Source organism: Neoarius graeffei, chromosome 14 (assembly GCF_027579695.1).
Source record: "Neoarius graeffei isolate fNeoGra1 chromosome 14, fNeoGra1.pri, whole genome shotgun sequence".
In the NCBI taxonomy this organism is placed as follows: Eukaryota; Metazoa; Chordata; class Actinopteri; order Siluriformes; family Ariidae; genus Neoarius; species Neoarius graeffei.
The window spans coordinates 22,908,409-22,928,005 of NC_083582.1; the positions used below are offsets into that span (position 1 = coordinate 22,908,409).

At 40.9% G+C, this 19,597-nt stretch overlaps 1 long non-coding RNA gene across 1 annotated transcript; it reads left to right on the plus strand.

Moving 5' to 3' along the window:
• Positions 1-8,281: 8,281 nt before the first annotated feature.
• Positions 8,282-9,287, plus strand: LOC132897508 (uncharacterized). The gene is made up of 3 exons (XR_009656337.1): positions 8,282-8,335; positions 8,459-8,523; positions 8,848-9,287. It is a non-coding gene; the product is annotated as an uncharacterized LOC132897508 (long non-coding RNA).
• The last annotated feature ends 10,310 nt before the right edge of the window (positions 9,288-19,597 follow it).

Genomic DNA, 19,597 nt, shown 5'->3' on the forward strand with positions numbered 1-19,597 from the left:
CCCAACTTTTTTGAAATTTGTTGCTGACATCTCATCTCATCTCATCTCATCTCATCTCATCTCATCTCATTATCTCTAGCCGCTTTATCCTGTTCTACAGGTTCGCAGGCAAGCTGGAGCCTATCCCAGCTGACTATGGGCGAAAGGCGGGGTACACCCTGGACAAGTCGCCAGGTTATCGCAGGGCTTGTTGCCGACATCAAATTCAAAATATGCATATAGAGTGGCGGCTACAATTATCGACAGTCCATAATTATCAACACCTTTTCAGATTTACCAATAAAAACAATTTTACAAAGGTGAGTTTCAGTTACAATAGTTATTATTGGTTAATTAATCAACCGGAAGACCCCCCCCCCCCCCCCCCCCCCCGTCCTTTGACCTTGTTATCTGATGACACAGCTCATTACCTGAGATGGAATTATTTTTAGCATGATCAGCAATTTGAGAAAAACCCGGACGTTATCATCGCAGGTAAGCATAGTGGAAAGATCATGGACTTAACAAATTCACCGGTATTTCATGATATCCTTGTTGAAACCTACTTTGTTTCTTACTCTTTTATTTGACAGTCGCCATTTTGTATCTAAATGCGTGTTTGAGAAGTCACATGAGGTGTCAATAGTAGGGATCATTTTCACTGGTGTCCACCATTAATGACACCCTGTGGAATTAAGTGACATTTACAACTGTTATGTATCAATCTTTGTGTAACATTGTTGAAGTAGATGAAGTACTTTAAAAAAAATTAAGCACTGTGATTTATAATTTTTTTTCTGATTCATAACAGAATGGAATTTTTATAGAGTATTTGGAATCCTATTGCAATAAACAGACTTAGACCAGAATTATATTTCCTAGCACATAAAAAATTACATGCTTAAAATATTCAGATTTTTCTATTCCATTCAGAATTTTTTTGTAGTTTGTTGAACATGTCTACCACATATTACAATATCAGTAGACATTTTTTATTTTTAAATGTAAATTTAAAATCTCAATTTAAAAAATCGACCTTTGACCTGGTTACAATGTCAAATGTCTGTTTACATTTATTCTGTAAACTACAAAAATAGAAATTAATACAGACAACAATGAATGATAAACAAAATGTGATTTACGAAAATACTTAGAAATTGGGGCGGCACGGTGGTGTAGTGGTTAGTGCTGTCGCCTCACAGCAAGAAGGTCCGGGTTCGAGCCCCATGGCCAACGAGGGCCTTTCTGTGTGGAGTTTGCATGTTCTCCCCGTGTCCACATGGGTTTCCTCCGGGTGCTCTGGTTTCCCCCACAGTCCAAAGACATGCAGGTTAGGTTAACTGGTGACTCTAAATTGACCGTAGGTGTGAATGTGAGTGTGAATGGTTGTCTGTGTCTATGCCCATGTTTACATTAGACCGTATCAGCGGATCATCAGATTAACGTTTTTAAAACGATTAGTGTGCACACAGCAACACCAATACACGATTTGCGTGCACACAGCAACACCAATACACGGATACGCTCGGCTCCGCAGGCATCCTGCGCTCCAAATCACTCCGCCCTGAACAGCGAGTGCCCTCTGGAGGGTGCGCACTCCGGCCTTGCGCAGCTCACAGAGCACGCGAGTGAAGTGCACAAGCTGTGATTCGGGACTGAGCCGCTGTGTGTGTGATCCCAGCGCATATCACTTACCACTTGCAAGTGGAAGGATGGCAAGCCTAAAGACAATCATAACTACACAATGGGCAGTATTTGCATCAGTATTTGCAGTATTTTCATACTTTTATACTCTTTAATGAAAGGTGATACAAGGCGGAAGTCCGCGCCGTTTTTCAGCAGTCGCGTCACATGACCAACGCCAGTGAATCAGGAAGGTGGATGTCACAGTGACGTTGTCCAATGACGACGCCAGCTAGAGCTCAGCACAGCGTATCCGCGTATCTCAATGTTTACACAGCACCGGAGCTGACACGATCTAGATTGAATACGTGGACCCTGGCGGATTCCCGTTTCCCGGCGTTTCCAGGCGGTTTAATGTAAACAGACAGTGCATCCGCGAAGAAAACAAGACAGATACGGTCTAATGTAAACTTGGCCTATGTGTCAGCCCTGTGATGACCTGGCGATTTGTCCAGGGTGTACCCCGCCTTCCACCCGTAGTCAGCTGGGATAGGCTCCAGCTTGCCTGCGACCCTGTAGAACAGGATAAAGCGGCTAGAGATAATGAGATGAGATGGAAAAAAAGATTTTCTAACACAAGTTAAACATTATCAGTTCATTTGTTTACCAACATGAGAATTGCTTCCTCATTTACGTGAGCTCAGACATTGATATTTATATAAAATATATTTTGTACTAAATATGTAAAACAAATTTTAAATAAAAGCTATGTTTTAACTTAATAGCACATACTGATTATTATTATTTTTTGAAATAAACAATCTTCTGGATGTTGATAATTGTGGAATGGTGTCACATGATCTGATATGCTAAGTAATAGGGAATCAACAATTTTTTTTTCCCAAGTGGAAGTTTGAGTAATTATTCATGCACAATTTACGTATTGAAAGTCTTTTCTACTTTTACACTGGCCAAAAGATCATTAAGGTGTTGATAATTGTAGTCGCCACTCTATTAAACAAAAAACAACAATAAAATTTCTCAGTTTCAACTGATATGTTGTCACTGTACTATTTTCAATGAAATATAAGGTTTCTATGATTTGCAAATCTTCACATTCTGTTTTTATTTATGTTTTACACAGTGTCCCAACTCTCTTGGAATTGAGGTTGTACAGTGGTGCTTGAAAGTTTGTGAACCCTTTAGAATTTTCTACATTTCTGCATAAATATGACCTAAAACATCATCAGATTTTCACACAAGTCTTAAAAGTAGATAAAGGAACCCAGTTAAACAAATGAGACAAAAATATTATACTTGGTCATTTATTTATTGAGGAAAATGATCCAATATTAAAGTACATATCTGTGAGTGGCAAAAGTATGTGAACCTTTGCTTTCAGTATCTGGTGTGACACCCCCCCCCCGTGCAGCAATAACTGCAACGTTTCCGGTAACTGTTGATCAGTCCTGCACACCGGCTTGGAGGAATTTTAGCCCATTCCTCCATACAGAACAGCTTCAACTCTGGGATGTTGGTGGGTTTCCTCACATGAACTGCTCACTTCAGGTCCTTCCACAACATTTCGACTGGATTAAGGTCAGGACTTTGACTTGGCCATTCCAAAACGTTAACTTTATTCTTCTTTAACCATTCTTTGGTAGAACGACTTGTGTGCTTAGGGTCATTGTCTTGCTCCATGACCCACCTTCTCTTGAGATTCAGTTCATGGACAGATGTCCTGACATTTTCCTTTAGAATTCACTGGAATAATTCAGAATTCATTGTTCCATCAATGATGGCAAGCCATCCTGGCCCAGATGCAGCAAAACAGGCCCAAACCATGATACTACCACCACCATGTTTCACAGATGGGATAAGGTTCTTATGCTGGAATGCAGTGTTTTCCTTTCTCCAAACATAACGCTTCTCATTTAAACCAAAAAGTTCTATTTTGGTCTCATCCATCCACAAAACATTTTTCCAATAGCCTTTTGGCTTTTCCACGTGATCTTTAGCAAACCACAGATGAGCAGCAATGTTCTTTTTGGAGAGCAGTGGCTTTCTCCTTGCAACCCTGCCATGCACACCATTGTTGTTCAGTGTTCTCCTGATGGTGGACTCATGAACATTAACATTAGCCAATGTGAGAGAGGCCTTCAGTTGCTTAGAAGTTACCCTGGGGTCCTTTGTGACCTCACTAACTATTATACGCTTTGCTCTTGGAGTGATCTTTGTTGGTCAAATCTAACCAAATCTAGGGGGGTATGGGGGCATCCCCCCCCCCCCCAGGAATTTTTGGAATTTTTAACTCTCTAAAACACTTTTGCCTGCATTTTGAGAGGCACATTTTGGTGGAGTAAAGCTAAGTTTAATATCTCTATTAGAGTACATTTTGTACATGTATTTCTTTTCTATATGAAACAGAACCAATGATACTATAACGTAACTACGGCTACTTGGTATCATGGAAAGGATAACACCCTCTTACCATTGGTTGCTGTCAACACATATCATGACGAAACTTCACACAGTGCTAGTCAAATATTTCAATGGTTTAGGTCAAATAGCCTTGGAAAATTTGAATAAACATGTAATAATACGAAAAATCAATCACATCTCTTGGCAATCCTGTTTTGACCAAGGAATAAGCCCGTGAAAGTTATATTCCCGATCCTTCAAGGACCACTGTCAGCTCCCGGGAAATCCAACTGACTGGTAATGACAGATCATGACCTCAGATCAGGTGCGAATTAATTTTTTTTCTGTTTGCATATTTATCAAATCAAAACTGTGATATATTGGTGTATTGAAGCATGTATGAATGACATATGGGGCTGCATCGGTAAATTGGAAAAACTACATTCCCTTAGTTTTCTCATGGATCCCCCCCCCACACACACACACAAACAAAACGCGAGAAAATTTGTACTCAATGTCCTGGTTGAATTAAAGAGCTAATAGATTTAAATACCTGCTCAGCTACGTGGTATAAAGCAAGAGAACGAATAACTGTCTTTCCTTTAGTCTTCAGTGTGATTAAACAGTCATTCATTTCTTGGTTTGCAAAATTTGATTTGGGATGTTAAAAAAAAATTTATACTGAAAACTTGCCTCGTTATCATCAAGCAACTTTGGTGCCTTTGTCGAGCCCAAAAAGTTCGCGATGGATATTTGTCTGAAACTCCTCTTCTTACTGATTTTCAGTGAGTGGTCAAGGCAGCGAGTGAATTCATGTAGATCTAGAGCAGCATCAAGTTTTTGGGAACCCAAAATTGCTTGTACGCCTCATGAACGCTATCTAGCCATCTGGACAGGACACGAGTTATCAGTCAGATACAAATGCAGCGACACTGTCATAGCCTTGCTGTCACAGAGTCCCCACTTTGGCGTGAGTACCCAAGGAGACCAGACATGTCTAGACAGTTGCCATAGCAATGGGTTAATCAGTCCACAGAATATTCATAAATCAGCTTGTCTACTAAAAGTGATGGGTTTTGCAGTTCTGCGTAAGCCAAATAAGGAAAATCCCGGAAAATGGAGGCAATCAGTGACATCAGGGTAATTTGCATCGGTTTTGGTGCGAATGGGTGCTACCAACCTACAGTACAAAGGGATGTCGCCGGGGAGCCGGGATGAAGGGACGCAGCGGGATTTAATAAGGGAAAACAAAGGCGCACAGTGGGCTGTTTATTCACACTATTCTCTCCTTTTCTTCCTTGTAAATAGTCAAAGGACTCCCATCGTAACTTGGAGGGGCGTCCCCCCCAACATAATTTAAGGGGGGGCAGTCCCCCCCGCTGCCACCACTGCTATGTAGCAAACACAAAGAGTGATACAAACCATGAAATGTACCAGTAATGTTATACTAAATATCAGCCCTCTTATCAGAATGCTGCTTGTCCAATCACTATATTATACTCCTAGAGACAGCGGCGTGGGAAGACATTGTCGGCAGGGGGTGCTGTGACGTGAACTGGGACATTTTTTTGAAGGGGGGTCTGGGGGTCCTCCCCCAGAAAATTTTGTATTTCTTAGATGCAATTTCCTGCATTTTAACCAATCAGGCGTCCGAAATCCTTTTAAGCTTGCAATTGCAATATTTCGTTAAACTGCCTACTACTTATAGGCCTAATCCGTAAAAACGACGTTTTTTGTTTTTTTTTGAGTGATGACGGAAGAATCTGAAGCCTGTCTGTCAATGACAATTCTCAGTTAACACGATTACGAAGGACAGGTTATTTTAGAAGCAGAAGCGCACAGCTGTGGTTTAACAGTCGCAGGTTTTACATCTGCTCTAGATAAACTGAAGGAGACGCGGATTCCACCCGATTACAGCCTTACATACCCAGATCCAAGCAATCTTACGAACTCAGAGAAAGATGCATTACACACATTAATGACTGATGAGGACATAGTGATTAAGCCCGCAGACAAGGGGGGCTCCATTGTTATACAGGATAAAAGTACTTATGTTAAAGAAATCCAGAGACAGCTTGGGGATGTTAACTTTTATATGCGTCTACACAGTGACCCTACAGTAAGGTTCAATGAAGATATAAAAAAGGTTCTTAAGAGGGCATTGTCTGATTCAATTATTGACGAGAAAACATATAAGTATTTGTTACAGGCTAACCCCGTTAGGCCAGTTTTTTACACTCTACCAAAAATCCATAAAAGGTTAAATGATCCACCTGGCCGTCCTATAGTTTCTGGAAATCAATCTCTTACTGAGCCTTTATCTAAATTTGTGGATTACCACATAAAAGACCTAGTACATAACTTACCATCCTTCCTTAAAGATACAACTGACTTTCTTGTGAAATTGTCATGTATAGGAGAAGTGAATGCAACTGATTTGTTATGTTCTATGGATGTGACGAGCTTATACACAAATATTCCACATGATGCAGGGTTGACTGCTCTGGAGTATTATTTACAGATCAATCGGGTGCCTTATGCAGACTTTTTATTGTCCTTAGCCAACGAGGTCCTTAAAAAGAATTATTTTATGTTCCAAAATAGTTTTTTTCTGCAAATTCAGGGCACTGCAATGGGCTCTCCCATGGCACCCAATTATGCAAATCTATTCATGGGAAAATTTGAGCATGATTTCATCTATAATGATAATCCATTCAAACAACATCTGAAGGTGTTTTATAGATTTATAGATGATTTGTTCTTTTTGTGGACAGGTTCAAAAGAGGAACTTTTGGCGTTTAATGACTATGTGAATACTCGACTTTCCTCGATCAAGTTTACGTTGAGTTATGATCAAAATGTCATGCCATTCTTGGATGTTTTGGTGAAAAAGGTTGACAATGTCTTGCATACTGAAATATACCGTAAAGATACTGATCGCAACACCTTTTTACATTATCAGAGTTACCATCCACCTTCTCTTAAACGTAGTTTACCTTATAGTCAATTGTTGAGAGTGCGCAGGATTTGTAACAACGAGGCAGTATTTGAGCAACAAGCAGGGGAATTGTGCGAAAGATTCCGCGACAGGGAATATGCGGGCCACTTGTTGGACAATTGCTTAGAGCGTGTGCGCAATATTCAGCGCTCAGATCTACTTACTAATAATGCTAGACATAACCGTTCTAACATTATTCCTCCTGTCACTCTAGTATCTACGTATGTTCATATCTCAAATGATTTGAAAACTATTGTACAACGGCATTGGCATATTCTGCAGAGTGACCCAAATATTGGTAATTCTTTTCAGGATCTACCACGCAGTTGTTACAAAAGAGCGCCAAGTCTGCGTGATAAATTAGTGCGGTCGCACTTCCCTGCATTCACTCAACCGTTTTTATCTTTTCCTCCACGTGTTTCACAAGGTAATTTTAAATGTTTTAACTGTGCAGCATGTAACTTTATGCTTACAGAAAAAGAATTCACGCACTCTAAAACAGGAAAAACGTATAAAGTCAAGGGAAGAATTACTTGTTTGTCTACCTTTGTCGTTTATCTTTTGACTTGTCCTTGTGGAATACTTTATGTGGGTAAAACGAAGAGACAGTTAAAAACGAGAATTTTTGAACATAAATGCTCAATAAGAAAAAACGATGAAAAATCATCTGTGGCAAGGCATTTCCAGTCTGCTGGCCATGACGCTAGTATGTTGAAATTTATGGGACTAGAGATGGTTTATAGGTCTCCACGAGGGGGAAATAGAGAGAACCATCTCTTACAGCGAGAGGCGTGGTACATTTTTAATTTGAATACGTGTATACCGAATGGGATGAATGAAGAGCTATCCCTGACTTGTTTTTTATGAAGGTAATAATGTACTGATGGCTATACTGCATTGCATAATTGTAAATATGCACATAATGTTTGTAATGTTTTGTGAATGTATTTTTCCAATTGAAGGATTATTTTGACACATGGTCTAAATACTTCATTGTCATTGGCATAGGCGGTTTTAAACGGGGGCCAGGGGGGGCCAGTGCCCCTGTAGAATTGCTCCTGGCCCCTGTTGTGGCCCCTGTGCTGAACAGGTAACAAGATTTATTAATTTTGACGTGCGCTGGCTCGAAGATCGGAACTGACATGACGGAGTGTTCTACACGGACTCCTTAAAGCGCTACACGCACACTGTTACCTGCAGCAGAAAGACCCGTAGCAGCGCGAATTGCACTGTAAAAAAAATATTTGTTGTTTTAACTTAAAAAAGTTAGTGCAAGGGCTGCCTTAAAATTTTGAGTTCACTGGAATTCACATAGTAAGTTAAATTGTTGTGAACTTACTATATTAATTTTCAGTGAACTCAAAATTTTAAGGCAGCCCTTAAGGCAACCCTTGCACTAACTTTTTTAAGTTAAAACAACAAATATTTTTTTTACAGTGTGTAAACTTCGGACGTGAGAGATTGCAGCCCTGCAAGAACTAGGCTACTGCAAAGAGGCGAAGGTAAGGAAAATTATTCAATTTCGTAACATCAGTGTTTGCACATATCCGTGTTTTACTGTTGTTGTTCACTACAATAATAAATCCGTTTTATTGCACTTTCTTAAAAGTGCGTTGCACAGCAATAAGTAGCCTAACTTAATATTTTGGGGAAATGGGTAAAATAACCGACAGTGTTTAACCTTCTTGTAAAACTTGAATGGCCTTGTGATATGTAGAGGCTACATTCCTCTCCGTTTACTTTTTAGTATAGACCTACTGTAGGCTATCATCATGGAAAGGAGCAAGAAGGACATTATGTCCTTTTTTGTCCCTGTTGGCAAAAAGCAACATAGAGAGAGTAAGGAAGATGAAGATTATGAAAGAGGAGAGAGAGCCAGAGGTGGAAAGAGAGCCAGAGGTGGTGGTTGGAGAGGTGGAAAGTGAGGCATCTGAAAGGCAATCTGAGAGTGAGGATGAAGACATTCAGGATCAGATTGAGGGACAGAATGAGGGACAACCCAACAAGTCATTGGGACAACCAGATTCACCATGCATATCAAGTACAGCACCATCAGGTTTGTGATGTTGAACAAATGTATGTGTGTGAGCAGTGTCGACCTACAATTCATATAGCCTACCCTGAAAGTGTGAAGTCTGAATAATAATTAATAAATCTCATCATCTCTAGCCGCTTTATCCTTCTACAGGGTCGCAGGCAAGCTGGAGCCTATCCCAGCTGACTACGGGCGAAAGGCGGGGTTCACCCTGGACAAGTCGCCAGGTCATCACAGGGCTGACACATAGACACAGACAACCATTCACACTCACACCTACGGTCAATTTAGAGTCACCAGTTAACCTAACCTGCATGTCTTTGGACTGTGGGAGCACCCGGAGGAAACCCACGCGGACACGGGGAGAACATGCAAACTCCACACAGAAAGGCCCTCGCCGGCCCCGGGGCTTGAACCCAGGACCTTCTTGCTGTGAGGCGACAGCGCTAACCACTACACCACCGTGCTGCCAATTAATAAATATAAAATACAAATAATAGATATAATAAATAATGATAAATAAATGTTGTTCTCAGTCGCACTCTCATATTTACTGTATTCATCTTTCTCCAGATATCAGCAAGTGCTTGGACAGCACTCCAGTGCAGCCACGTCTGAAGAAAAGGTTCATTGTATGCAAAAATAGAAATCTTATTTTACAAAAAAGAGAAACATGGTTTTAAGATTTACTGAGCACAATTTATTTTATGTTTAGGCTATTGAGACAGAATGTTTATCTCATTGTATTTATGCTCAATGTATTTTGTTTTGGTTTTAAATAAACTAAACAAAACATTTTGAGCGCTTAAATATTGCCATGTTTTGCCCATATGTGCCCCCCTGAAAAAACACTGGCCCCACCTCGGCCCCCCTAGTAATTTTGGTCTAGAACCGCCACTGGTCATTGGTTTGTTGTAATGGGGTGTGGTAATGGGTGTGGGTATTTAAAAGTGTTTTTGTGGTTACATTGTTGCACACTGAGGAAGGCACACGCCGAAACGCGTTTGTGCAATAAAAGGACATTATATGCAAGGTGCGGCCTTTTTCTTCAGTAACCTTCTCATCCTAGTCAGGGTCATTCCTTGACTCTTTGATTCATATTTGCCACAGATTCAGGTTTCTGGGAATCAAAGCATGTCTCAGAGGAAGAGCGAGTAACTGCAGTGGAAAAGGAAAGTGTTGCTGCACAGAAGTGTATGAGGGGCCATACAAGACATTATCCATACTGGCCCTTTTACATACATATGTCAAGTTTATTTGTATAGCACTTTTAACAATAAACATTGTCGCAAAGCAGCTTTACAGAATTTGAACAACTTAAAACATGAGCTAATTTTATCCCTAATCTATCCCCAATGAGCAAGCCTGTGGCGACGGTGGCAAGGAAAAACTCCCTCAGACGACATGAGGAAGAAACCTTGAGAGGAACCAGACTCAAAAGGGAACCCATCCTCATTTGGGCAACAACAGACAGCCTGACTATAATATTAACAGTTTTAATATGAGGACAGTTTCGTTGATGTTATAACTCTTCATTGATGGAAACTTGAGTGCAAAACTGTTCATGATAACTGCAGTCCTAAAGTTAGCAAGACAACTGTAGTCCTCAGCCATGAAAGCATTACTGTAAGAGTCCAGAGCATCCTCCAAGTATAACCCTCAACTGTCCTCATGGGGCCATCCTTCACAGGAGCGGTGCGATAAAACCCTGACCAGACACAGGGCACCAGGATGGACCAAGCAGGTCCGAGGGGCAGAAGAGACCAGCACCTCAATCCCAGGACCAACATGTAACTCAGAGGGACAGATTGGGGGGGAGAAGAGAGAGAGAAAGAAAACACATGTTGTTAGGTATGCCCTAAAAATGAAGAGAGAGAAAGAAAACACATGTTAGGTATGCCCTAAAAATGACAAGTATTAAATTTGTGTGGTAGGCTCGCAGAGACGAGAGTCTTTACATCAGGCATAACACAACAATGGCATGGTAAAAAATATATCATGACCTGCTCTGGCTGGATGCTTGATTGGGTGATGGGAGCACACTCCTCAGCAATGATGAGATGCAGATGGGACCCTTAGGGCTGGCCAAGACAATTCAGTTTCATTTCACCAGGTCTGGGACATGCGACAGAAAGTCTGACGGCCGATTCCCTGCAGGCTACCATAGCCAGTCGAGGTCTCCACCCTCTCCATCAAAAGATTTCCTGTTGACTCCATGTAACTCAGAGGGACAGATTTGGGGTGGGGGGGAGGGAAAGAAAACACAGGTTGTTAGGTATGCCCAATGTCACCTGAATAAGTAGGAGCAGTATACATATTGCATCGAGTACAAGCAGGGACTCCGGCAACTAACTATGACAGCATAACTAAAAGGAGAGAGCCAGAAGGTAACACAGGCATGAGGGAGCCCTGGGACATAAAGCAGCCAGCCACTACACCGTCAACAAACTCGAGTGAGCAAGTGAGTGGGGACTGACAGCATCCATACATCCCAGTTTACCAAAATACATATATACTCGCTCTCTCACATTCTCACTCTCACATGCATACATTGTCCTCTCACATGCATACATTGTCCTCTCACATGCATATATTCTCCTCTCACATACATACATTCTCCTCTCACATACATACATTCTCCTCTCACATACATACATTCTCCTCTCACATAGGCATATTCTCCTGTCACATACGTACATATAAAATTACATAATTATATCGAGGGTTTGGAGCCAGAGGGGCGTAAGTCACATTTGACCAACTTTACAGGAGAGCCAAAACAAAATTTTGACCACCCTTTAATCAACAAAATTTATTTACCTTTAACCACAACATTGTAGCCATAAACATACTTAAATGAGGTAGTCATTAAATAAAAATATGATATTAACATATTGAACATATTCAAAAATCTTGTAAAATCTTAAAAATATGGCAAAAAAGATAGGATACGCCTTTTGGGCACCAAACATTTCTAATGTTTTGAAAGGAAAATAGGCGTATCTGCTCATCCTTGGTTAAAAACAATGTGATTAACAAGTAATTTTTTTTCTTCATTTTATTTCAAATACTGTATACAACAAACACATTCTGATGTGTTGGTCTCTCCACTTCTCTATTTAGTTTAATTGCAATGTAGCCTGGCCATTTCCTTCCTATACAAGTACACAATTCAATTCTCATCCCCCTTTTCGCATCCCTTTGCTCCATTCTCATTTATGACTTCACATTTATGTCTTTCATTTCAAACACTTGAACAGTTTAACATCTACTGTACTTTCAAGCAGTTCAATTTCAGTTATCTTGTTCAGTTATTTTGTTGTTATGACTTCACTTAAGCTAGGCCTTCTAAGCCTATCTAAGCCATAGGTGTAAATGGGACATACGCCCTTTTGGCTCCAACACCGATGCCCACTTCTGAGTAAGGTCTTTGTTGTTTTGTTGTTTTATTCAATATAGGTTGATTTCTGATGTGTCTTTTCAGTACAGTTAGATAGAGCTCATCAAGACCTTTCATTTGATATATAGAACTAATTTTCACCAAAAATGCCACTTACTTCCCTCTGGCTCCAAACCCTTGATATATAGGTATATAGGCCTATATAGATATATCTATATATAGATATATAGGCCTATATAATTTTAGGGAACCCTATTGTTGGTTTGGCTTGAATTTTTGTACTTGATAGGCCTAATAACTATAAATAAAAATAAAATGTAAATAGGCTATATTTTGATTAAATTACTATTATTGAAAAAAATCTAAAGATTTTCACCAGAGATCATGACAGGAGGACAGAAAAGGGACAGTGAGATAGGGTAGCCTAGAGGGAGATAACAGGGAGAGAGAGATAGTGTAGGGTCGGGAAATGTCCCAGGCCAGACTCCAACCTGGAGTCAGTCACCCTCTATTATTGTTGTTGTCTAGAAAGAGGTGCCGCATCGTTGTATTACAAAAAGTCATGCCAGTCCTCTGTTTATTAACCTGGCCTAAATTGGCCTACAATGCCACCTTAGAAACTATTCCAACAACTTATCTGAAGGCTATAGCTATGCTGCTTTATGATGTTCTCATTTGATTAGGCAAAACACACAGTGAGGCTGGTATTAAAATAGCCTAGCTTAACTGATAATTAGCATGCTTATCATACTGTACATTAGTGCACAATGTGAAACTTATTGACATGGACTTCCCTCTTCAGAATAGCTGTGCAACACTACAATACAGAGAGAGATAAAGAGGCGCTTTGCCTGAAAGAAATGAAGGAAAGGGAAAAGGAGGGAGGAGAAATAGGGATAGAGCAATACAGCTGACTTTAGACTGAGATTAAAAGCTGCTCAGTCTCCAGTGCAGACAGGTGGACTGTCTTCAAAATAAACAGAAATGCAAATGCCTAGTGATAAACAATACAAAGGAACATGGGGTGAGGCACCACTGTAAATGTGCAAGGCTTGGCTTTAGACTTTGGCATCAGTCAGTCCAGTTGAGGAGAATGTATGCAGAATCTACGTAGAGGACAATAGATGTAGATGAGAGGAGAATATACGTATGTAAGAGGAGAATATATGTATGTGAGAGGAGAATGTGTGTATGTGGGAGGAGAATGTATGCATGTGAAAGGAGAATATATGTATGTGAGAGGAGAATGTACATATGTGAGAGGAGAATGTATGTATGTATGTGAGAGGAAAATATATGTATGTGAGAGGAGAATGTATGCATGTGAAAGGAGAATATATGTATGTGAGAGGAGAATATATGTATGTGAGAGGAGAATGTATGCATGTGAAAGGAGAATATATGTATATGAGAGGAGAATGTACGTATGTGAGAGGAGAATATACGTATGTGAGAGGAGAATATATGTATGTGAGAGGAGAATGTATGTATGTGAGAGGACAATGTATGCATGTGAGAGTGAGAATATATGCATGTGAGAGGAGAATGTATGCATGTGAGAGGGTCAGAATAGATAAAGTCTTATGCGGCCCCTCATAGAAGTGCATGCCTCTCATTGAGCTCAGTGGCTGTGCTGGTGAATGATGCTGGGTCATGACAGAGACAAGGGCGGATTAAGTTGGATTAATGAGTTTATGAGAGAACAGAAATGTCCTGGATTGAGGACATGAGACCCACCAGACACTATCATCAGCGTTCATTTCTCACACACACTTGCCTTTGTCTAATTTCCAATAAAATTCTCTTTCAAACCTTGATTGATCAACCTTGACTGATTTTCACTACATTACAAATGTATTACAGTATCCTTCAGTACTGATGGTTGCCTTTACTTTTTTTCAGTGTACATACAATCAGAAATTTTAGCTAGACAAATGTTTGAGTGCGTGACTGACTGAAGCATGGATTTAAATTAAAAATCAACCATGGTAAACTTGAGCAACTGCACAGAATTTTATTTGTGTATTAGTAAGAACTGTACTTACCTGATCTACAGTCATCTCATACCTGTGCTTGGATGATGTACTAAAAACAGCAAAAAAAAAAAAAAAAACAACATTCCCTAGAGCATATATGATTAGTAATTTGAACAATACAGCTTAGAGATATTTTAGTTAATCATTTCCCAGTTTTGTATCAGACATGACTTGGTCTTGGTTTTATTACATGCTCTTAGTATAGCTTTAGACGTCTGCAAGAATAGCCAGATCCAGGGCATTTTGGGATTTTAGAACTCAGTAATCATGTTTTCCCTCCCTGCTGGTCTCTAGCAAGTTCTGTCTGTTTGAGATTTTTGTACTGTGTCTGCTTAATTCATTCACCCTTTGTTAAGATGACATGACAGCAGCACTATTCAAGGCTGGCCTGAATTATTATACAACATTCCACCCTGAAGTGTGGTTGACTTTTTAGTATATAATATAAATCATAAATTTGCATTGATTATCTAAATTTTTTTCCATTATAATGTTAAATTCGACAGCATCAAATGTTCCCAGTTTACTGTCATATGTTTTTAGGATACAGAGTACATGAACACAGTGAAATTATTCTGCTATGGTAACACATTCTGACAGCTTCCATAAAGTGCATAGAACATTACATTACACATTTAGCAGACACTCTTATCCAGAGTGACGAACAACAAGTGCAAAAGTCAGGGACAAGAAGTGCTGAACTTCTAAACAAGAAAGTTCTAGTGCCAACTGAAAAAGTGACAGAATAACACCTAGTGTAGTATTCTGTTGAAGTAACAACACTCGGCAACCAGCCAAAAACAATTCAACCATACAAATGAGCCGACAAAGTACAACTAAATAGAGAAAAATAAAACTCAAATGGCTAACCCCAGGATAGACAGTACACAGCCTGGGTTGGTCAAGACTGATATGCAGTTATACAGTGGGCAGGGAAGCAGGAGAGAGGTGCAGCCTGAAGAGGTGAGTCTTCAGTCTGCGCTTGAAGATGGTCAGGGAGTCAGCAGTTCTGACCTCAAAGGGAAGGTCATTTCTCCAACAGGGAACCAGGACAAACAGCAATCTTGAGCGGGTGGGACAGGAGCGGAGAAGAGGAGGGTCCAGGCGACCAGTAGAAGCAGAGCATAGGGATCTGGTTCTGGCTCTCTGGAGGTATACCTGACTTAACCCCTTGACTGCCTGGTAAGCTAACACCATCATTTAAAATTTGATGCAATTTGTGACAGGTCACCAGTGAATGGCAACGAGCAGAGGGGTAATGTGGGAGGAACGAGGAATGTGCAAGGTTGTAGACCAGGCGTGCTACTGCATTCTGGATGAGCTGCAGGGGTCTGATGGCAGATGCTGGAAGACCAGCAAGGAGAGAGTTGCAGTACTCCAAGTGGGAGAGGATGAGTGCTTGGACCAGGAACTGAGTAGAGTAGGTGGTGAGGAAGGGGTGGAGCCTTTGGATATTGGAAAGGAAAATGTTATAAAGAACATAACAATCTATGGAAACACCATACATAACAACTGTGGGTGGTAAAAGAGAGCAACTGGACTTGCTTGAAGATTCTTGAAGACGTTTCACCTCTCATCCGAAAGGCTTCTTCAGTTCTGTCTGACTAGTAGGGAGTATCAGGTATTTATCCTTTCATGGATGAAAAGCTCATCTAAGATGTCGTTGAGTCATCCTGTTAGTGTGGGTCACTGGGGGTTGGATGTGAATGGCCTCGAGAGTCATTAGGGTGATCAATGGATTGCCCGTTAAGGTGATCAATGGAATGCTGATTCTCTCTGTCCTCTTGTGAGTCACTGAAAACAGCTAGGTTTTGGTGTGCATTCAGTTGTCTGGGAAGTGTGCCAAGGACTGCATTGTAGGTGGCTGATAAATGATGTCTTAGACCCCCACCTCTGTTCAGTGATGGCCGTTCCAGGTTGACAAAAATGGCTTCTTTAACTCCTCGCTCATACCAACGATCCTCTCTGGCTAAAATGTGTACGTTGCAATCCTGAAATGAGTGTCCTTTGTTGTTAAGATGAAGGTAGACAGCAGAGTCCTGGCCTGAGGAACTGGCTCTCCTGTGTTGAGCCATATGCCTGTGAAGCAGTTGTTTTGTTTCCCCAATATACGAGTCCGTGCATTCCTCACTGCACTGAATTGCATACACTACGTTGTACTACCAGTTTCTGCTTCAGGGTGTTACTGGGTCTGAAATGTACCGGAATGTTGTGTTTGTAGAAGATCCTCCTGAGTTTCTCAGATAGACCAGAAATGTAGGGGATGACAATGTTCTTGCATTTGTTCCTGTTATCCTCCTTGTCCATTATGTTCCTTTTTCTGCTCTTGAAGAAAGACCAGTTGGGATACCTGCAGTTCTGAAGTGCTTTCTTGATGTGATTCTGCTCCTTCTCTTTTCCCTCTACCATTGTAGGGATGTTCTGAGCCCTGTGTTGCAAGGTCCTAATGACCCCCAATTTGTGTTCCAGTGGGTGGTGAGAGTCGAAGAGTAGGTACTGGTCTGTGTGTGGGGGTTTCCAGTAGACCTCGATGCTAAGGCTTCTGTCTTGTCTAATGTGTACATCACAATCCAAGAAGGCTAGTTTATTCCCACTGACGTCCTCCTGAGTGAAATTGATGTTGATATCCAGTGCTTTGATGTGCTTAGAGAAGGCTTCCACTTCATGGGTTTTGATTTTAACCCAGGTGTCATCCACATATCTGAACCAGTGGCTGGGAGCAACTCCTGAAAAAAGTGGTCAAAGCTTTATGTTCCACTTCCTCCATGTAAAGATTGGCCACAATAGGGGACACTGGTGAGCCCATGGTGCATCATGGTGAGTTTACATGCACATCCAAATCGAGCTACTTTCGGTAATCGAGCTAAGGGTCCCAGCAGGGGTGCCAGAGAAATCCAATCCTACATGCACACAAGGAAATCGAGCTATTGTGTGAGGTACATTGTGCACCCGAGCCACAGATGGCGCTACACGGCCCATCGTGTTGGTACACTTCCGGTTGTCGTCATGAAGAAGAGCTATTCAAGAGTATAAACAAAGTTATCAGTTCCGTGTTCACAAGAAGAACGACGACGAGGACAGCAACATCGATATATATATATATATATATATATATATATATATATATATATATATATATATATATTCAACTCCTTAAGCTGAATGATCATGAACTCTATCTCCTCATTGCTCCAGAAGTGCACGTTTCTACTACTGTTGTCATGCCGACCGAGGCTGTTGTGTTTCCCGCTTGTGGTCTCGTCACTCGTCACTTCCGGAAGGGGCAGTGCTGAATTAAGTAGCGCGACTACGTAGCTTGATAGGGTTTACATGCACTAAGTAGCTCGGCTACAATCGCATAATCTAGGTCGCATAGCTCGATTACGATAAATCCAGTTCGGTTCGATTTCAGCTGAGCTAAGGTGTTTCCATGGCATTTAGAACTTCGATTTCGGTTGAGCTATGGCAGAAATTCGATTTTCTCTATGTGCATGTAAACGTGTTCAGTGACTCACAAGAGGACAGAGAGAATCAGCATTCCATTGATCACCTTAATGGGCAATCCAATGATCACCCTAATGACTCTCGAGGCTGTTCACATCCAGCCCCCAGTGACCCACACCAACAGGATGACTCAACGAGACCTTAGATGAGCTTTTCATCCATGAGAGGATAAATATCTGATACTCCCTACTAGTCAGACAGAACTGAAGAAGCCTTTCAGATGAGAAGTGAAACGTCTTCAAGAATCTTCAAGTAAGTCCAGTTACTCTCTTTTACCACCCACAGTTACTATGACCTGGATGACTGAGAATCTTCACAGACATAAATAACATTACGAAAGAATTATATGTGTGTTGTTGCACTAGTTGGAGATTGCACATTACAATAGTGCAAATACAACCCTGATTCCAAAAAAGTTGGGACAAAGAACAAATTGTAAATAAAAACAGAACGCAATAATTTACAAATCTCAAAAACTGATATTGTATTCACAATAGAACATTGAGAACATATCAAATGTCGAAAGTGAGACATTGTGAAATTTCATGCCAAATATTGACTCATTAGTAATTTCATGACAGCAACACATTTCAAAAAAGTTGGAACGGGGCAATAAGAGGCTGGAAAAGTTAAAGGTACAAAAAAGGAACAGCTGGAGGACCAAATTGCAACTCATTAGGTCAACTGGCAATAGGTCATTAACATGACTGGCTATAAAAAGAGCATCTTGGAGTGGCAGCGGCTCTCAGAAGTAAAGATGGGAAGAGGATCACCAATCCCCCTAATTCTGTGCCGACAAATAGTGGAGCAATATCAGAAAGGAGTTTGACAGTGTAAAATTGCAAAGAGTTTGAACATATCATCATCTACAGTGCATAATATCATCAAAAGATTCAGAAAATCTGGAAGAATCTCTGTGCGTAAGGGTCAAGGCCGGAAAACCATACTGGGTGCCCAAGATCTTCGGGCCCTTAGACGGCACTGCATCATATACAGGCATGCTTCTGTATTGGAAATCACAAAATGGGCTCAGGAATATTTCCAGAGAACATTATCTGTGAACACAATTCACAGTGCCATCCGCCGTTGCCAGCTAAAACTCTATAGTTCAAAGAAGAAGCCGTATCTAAACATGATCCAGAAGTGCAGACGTCTTCTCTGGGCCAAGGCTCATTTAAAATGGACTGTGGCAAAGTGGAAAACTGTTCTGTGGTCAGACGAATCAAAATTTGAAGTTCTTTATGGAAATCAGGGACGCCGTGTCATTTGGACTAAAGAGGAGAAGGACGACCCAAGTTGTTATCAACGCTCAGTTCAGAAGCCTGCATCTCTGATGGTATGGGGTTGCATTAGTGCGTGTGGCATGGGCAGCTTACACATCTGGAAAGACACCATCAATGCTGAAAGGTATATCCAGGTTCTAGAGCAACATATGCTCCCATCCAAACGACGCCTCTTTCAGGGAAGACCTTGCATTTTCCAACATGACAATGCCAAACCACATACTGCATCAATTACAGCATCATGGCTGCATAGAAGAAGGGTCCGGGTACTGAACTGGGCAGCCTGCAGTCCAGATCTTTCACCCATAGAAAAGATTT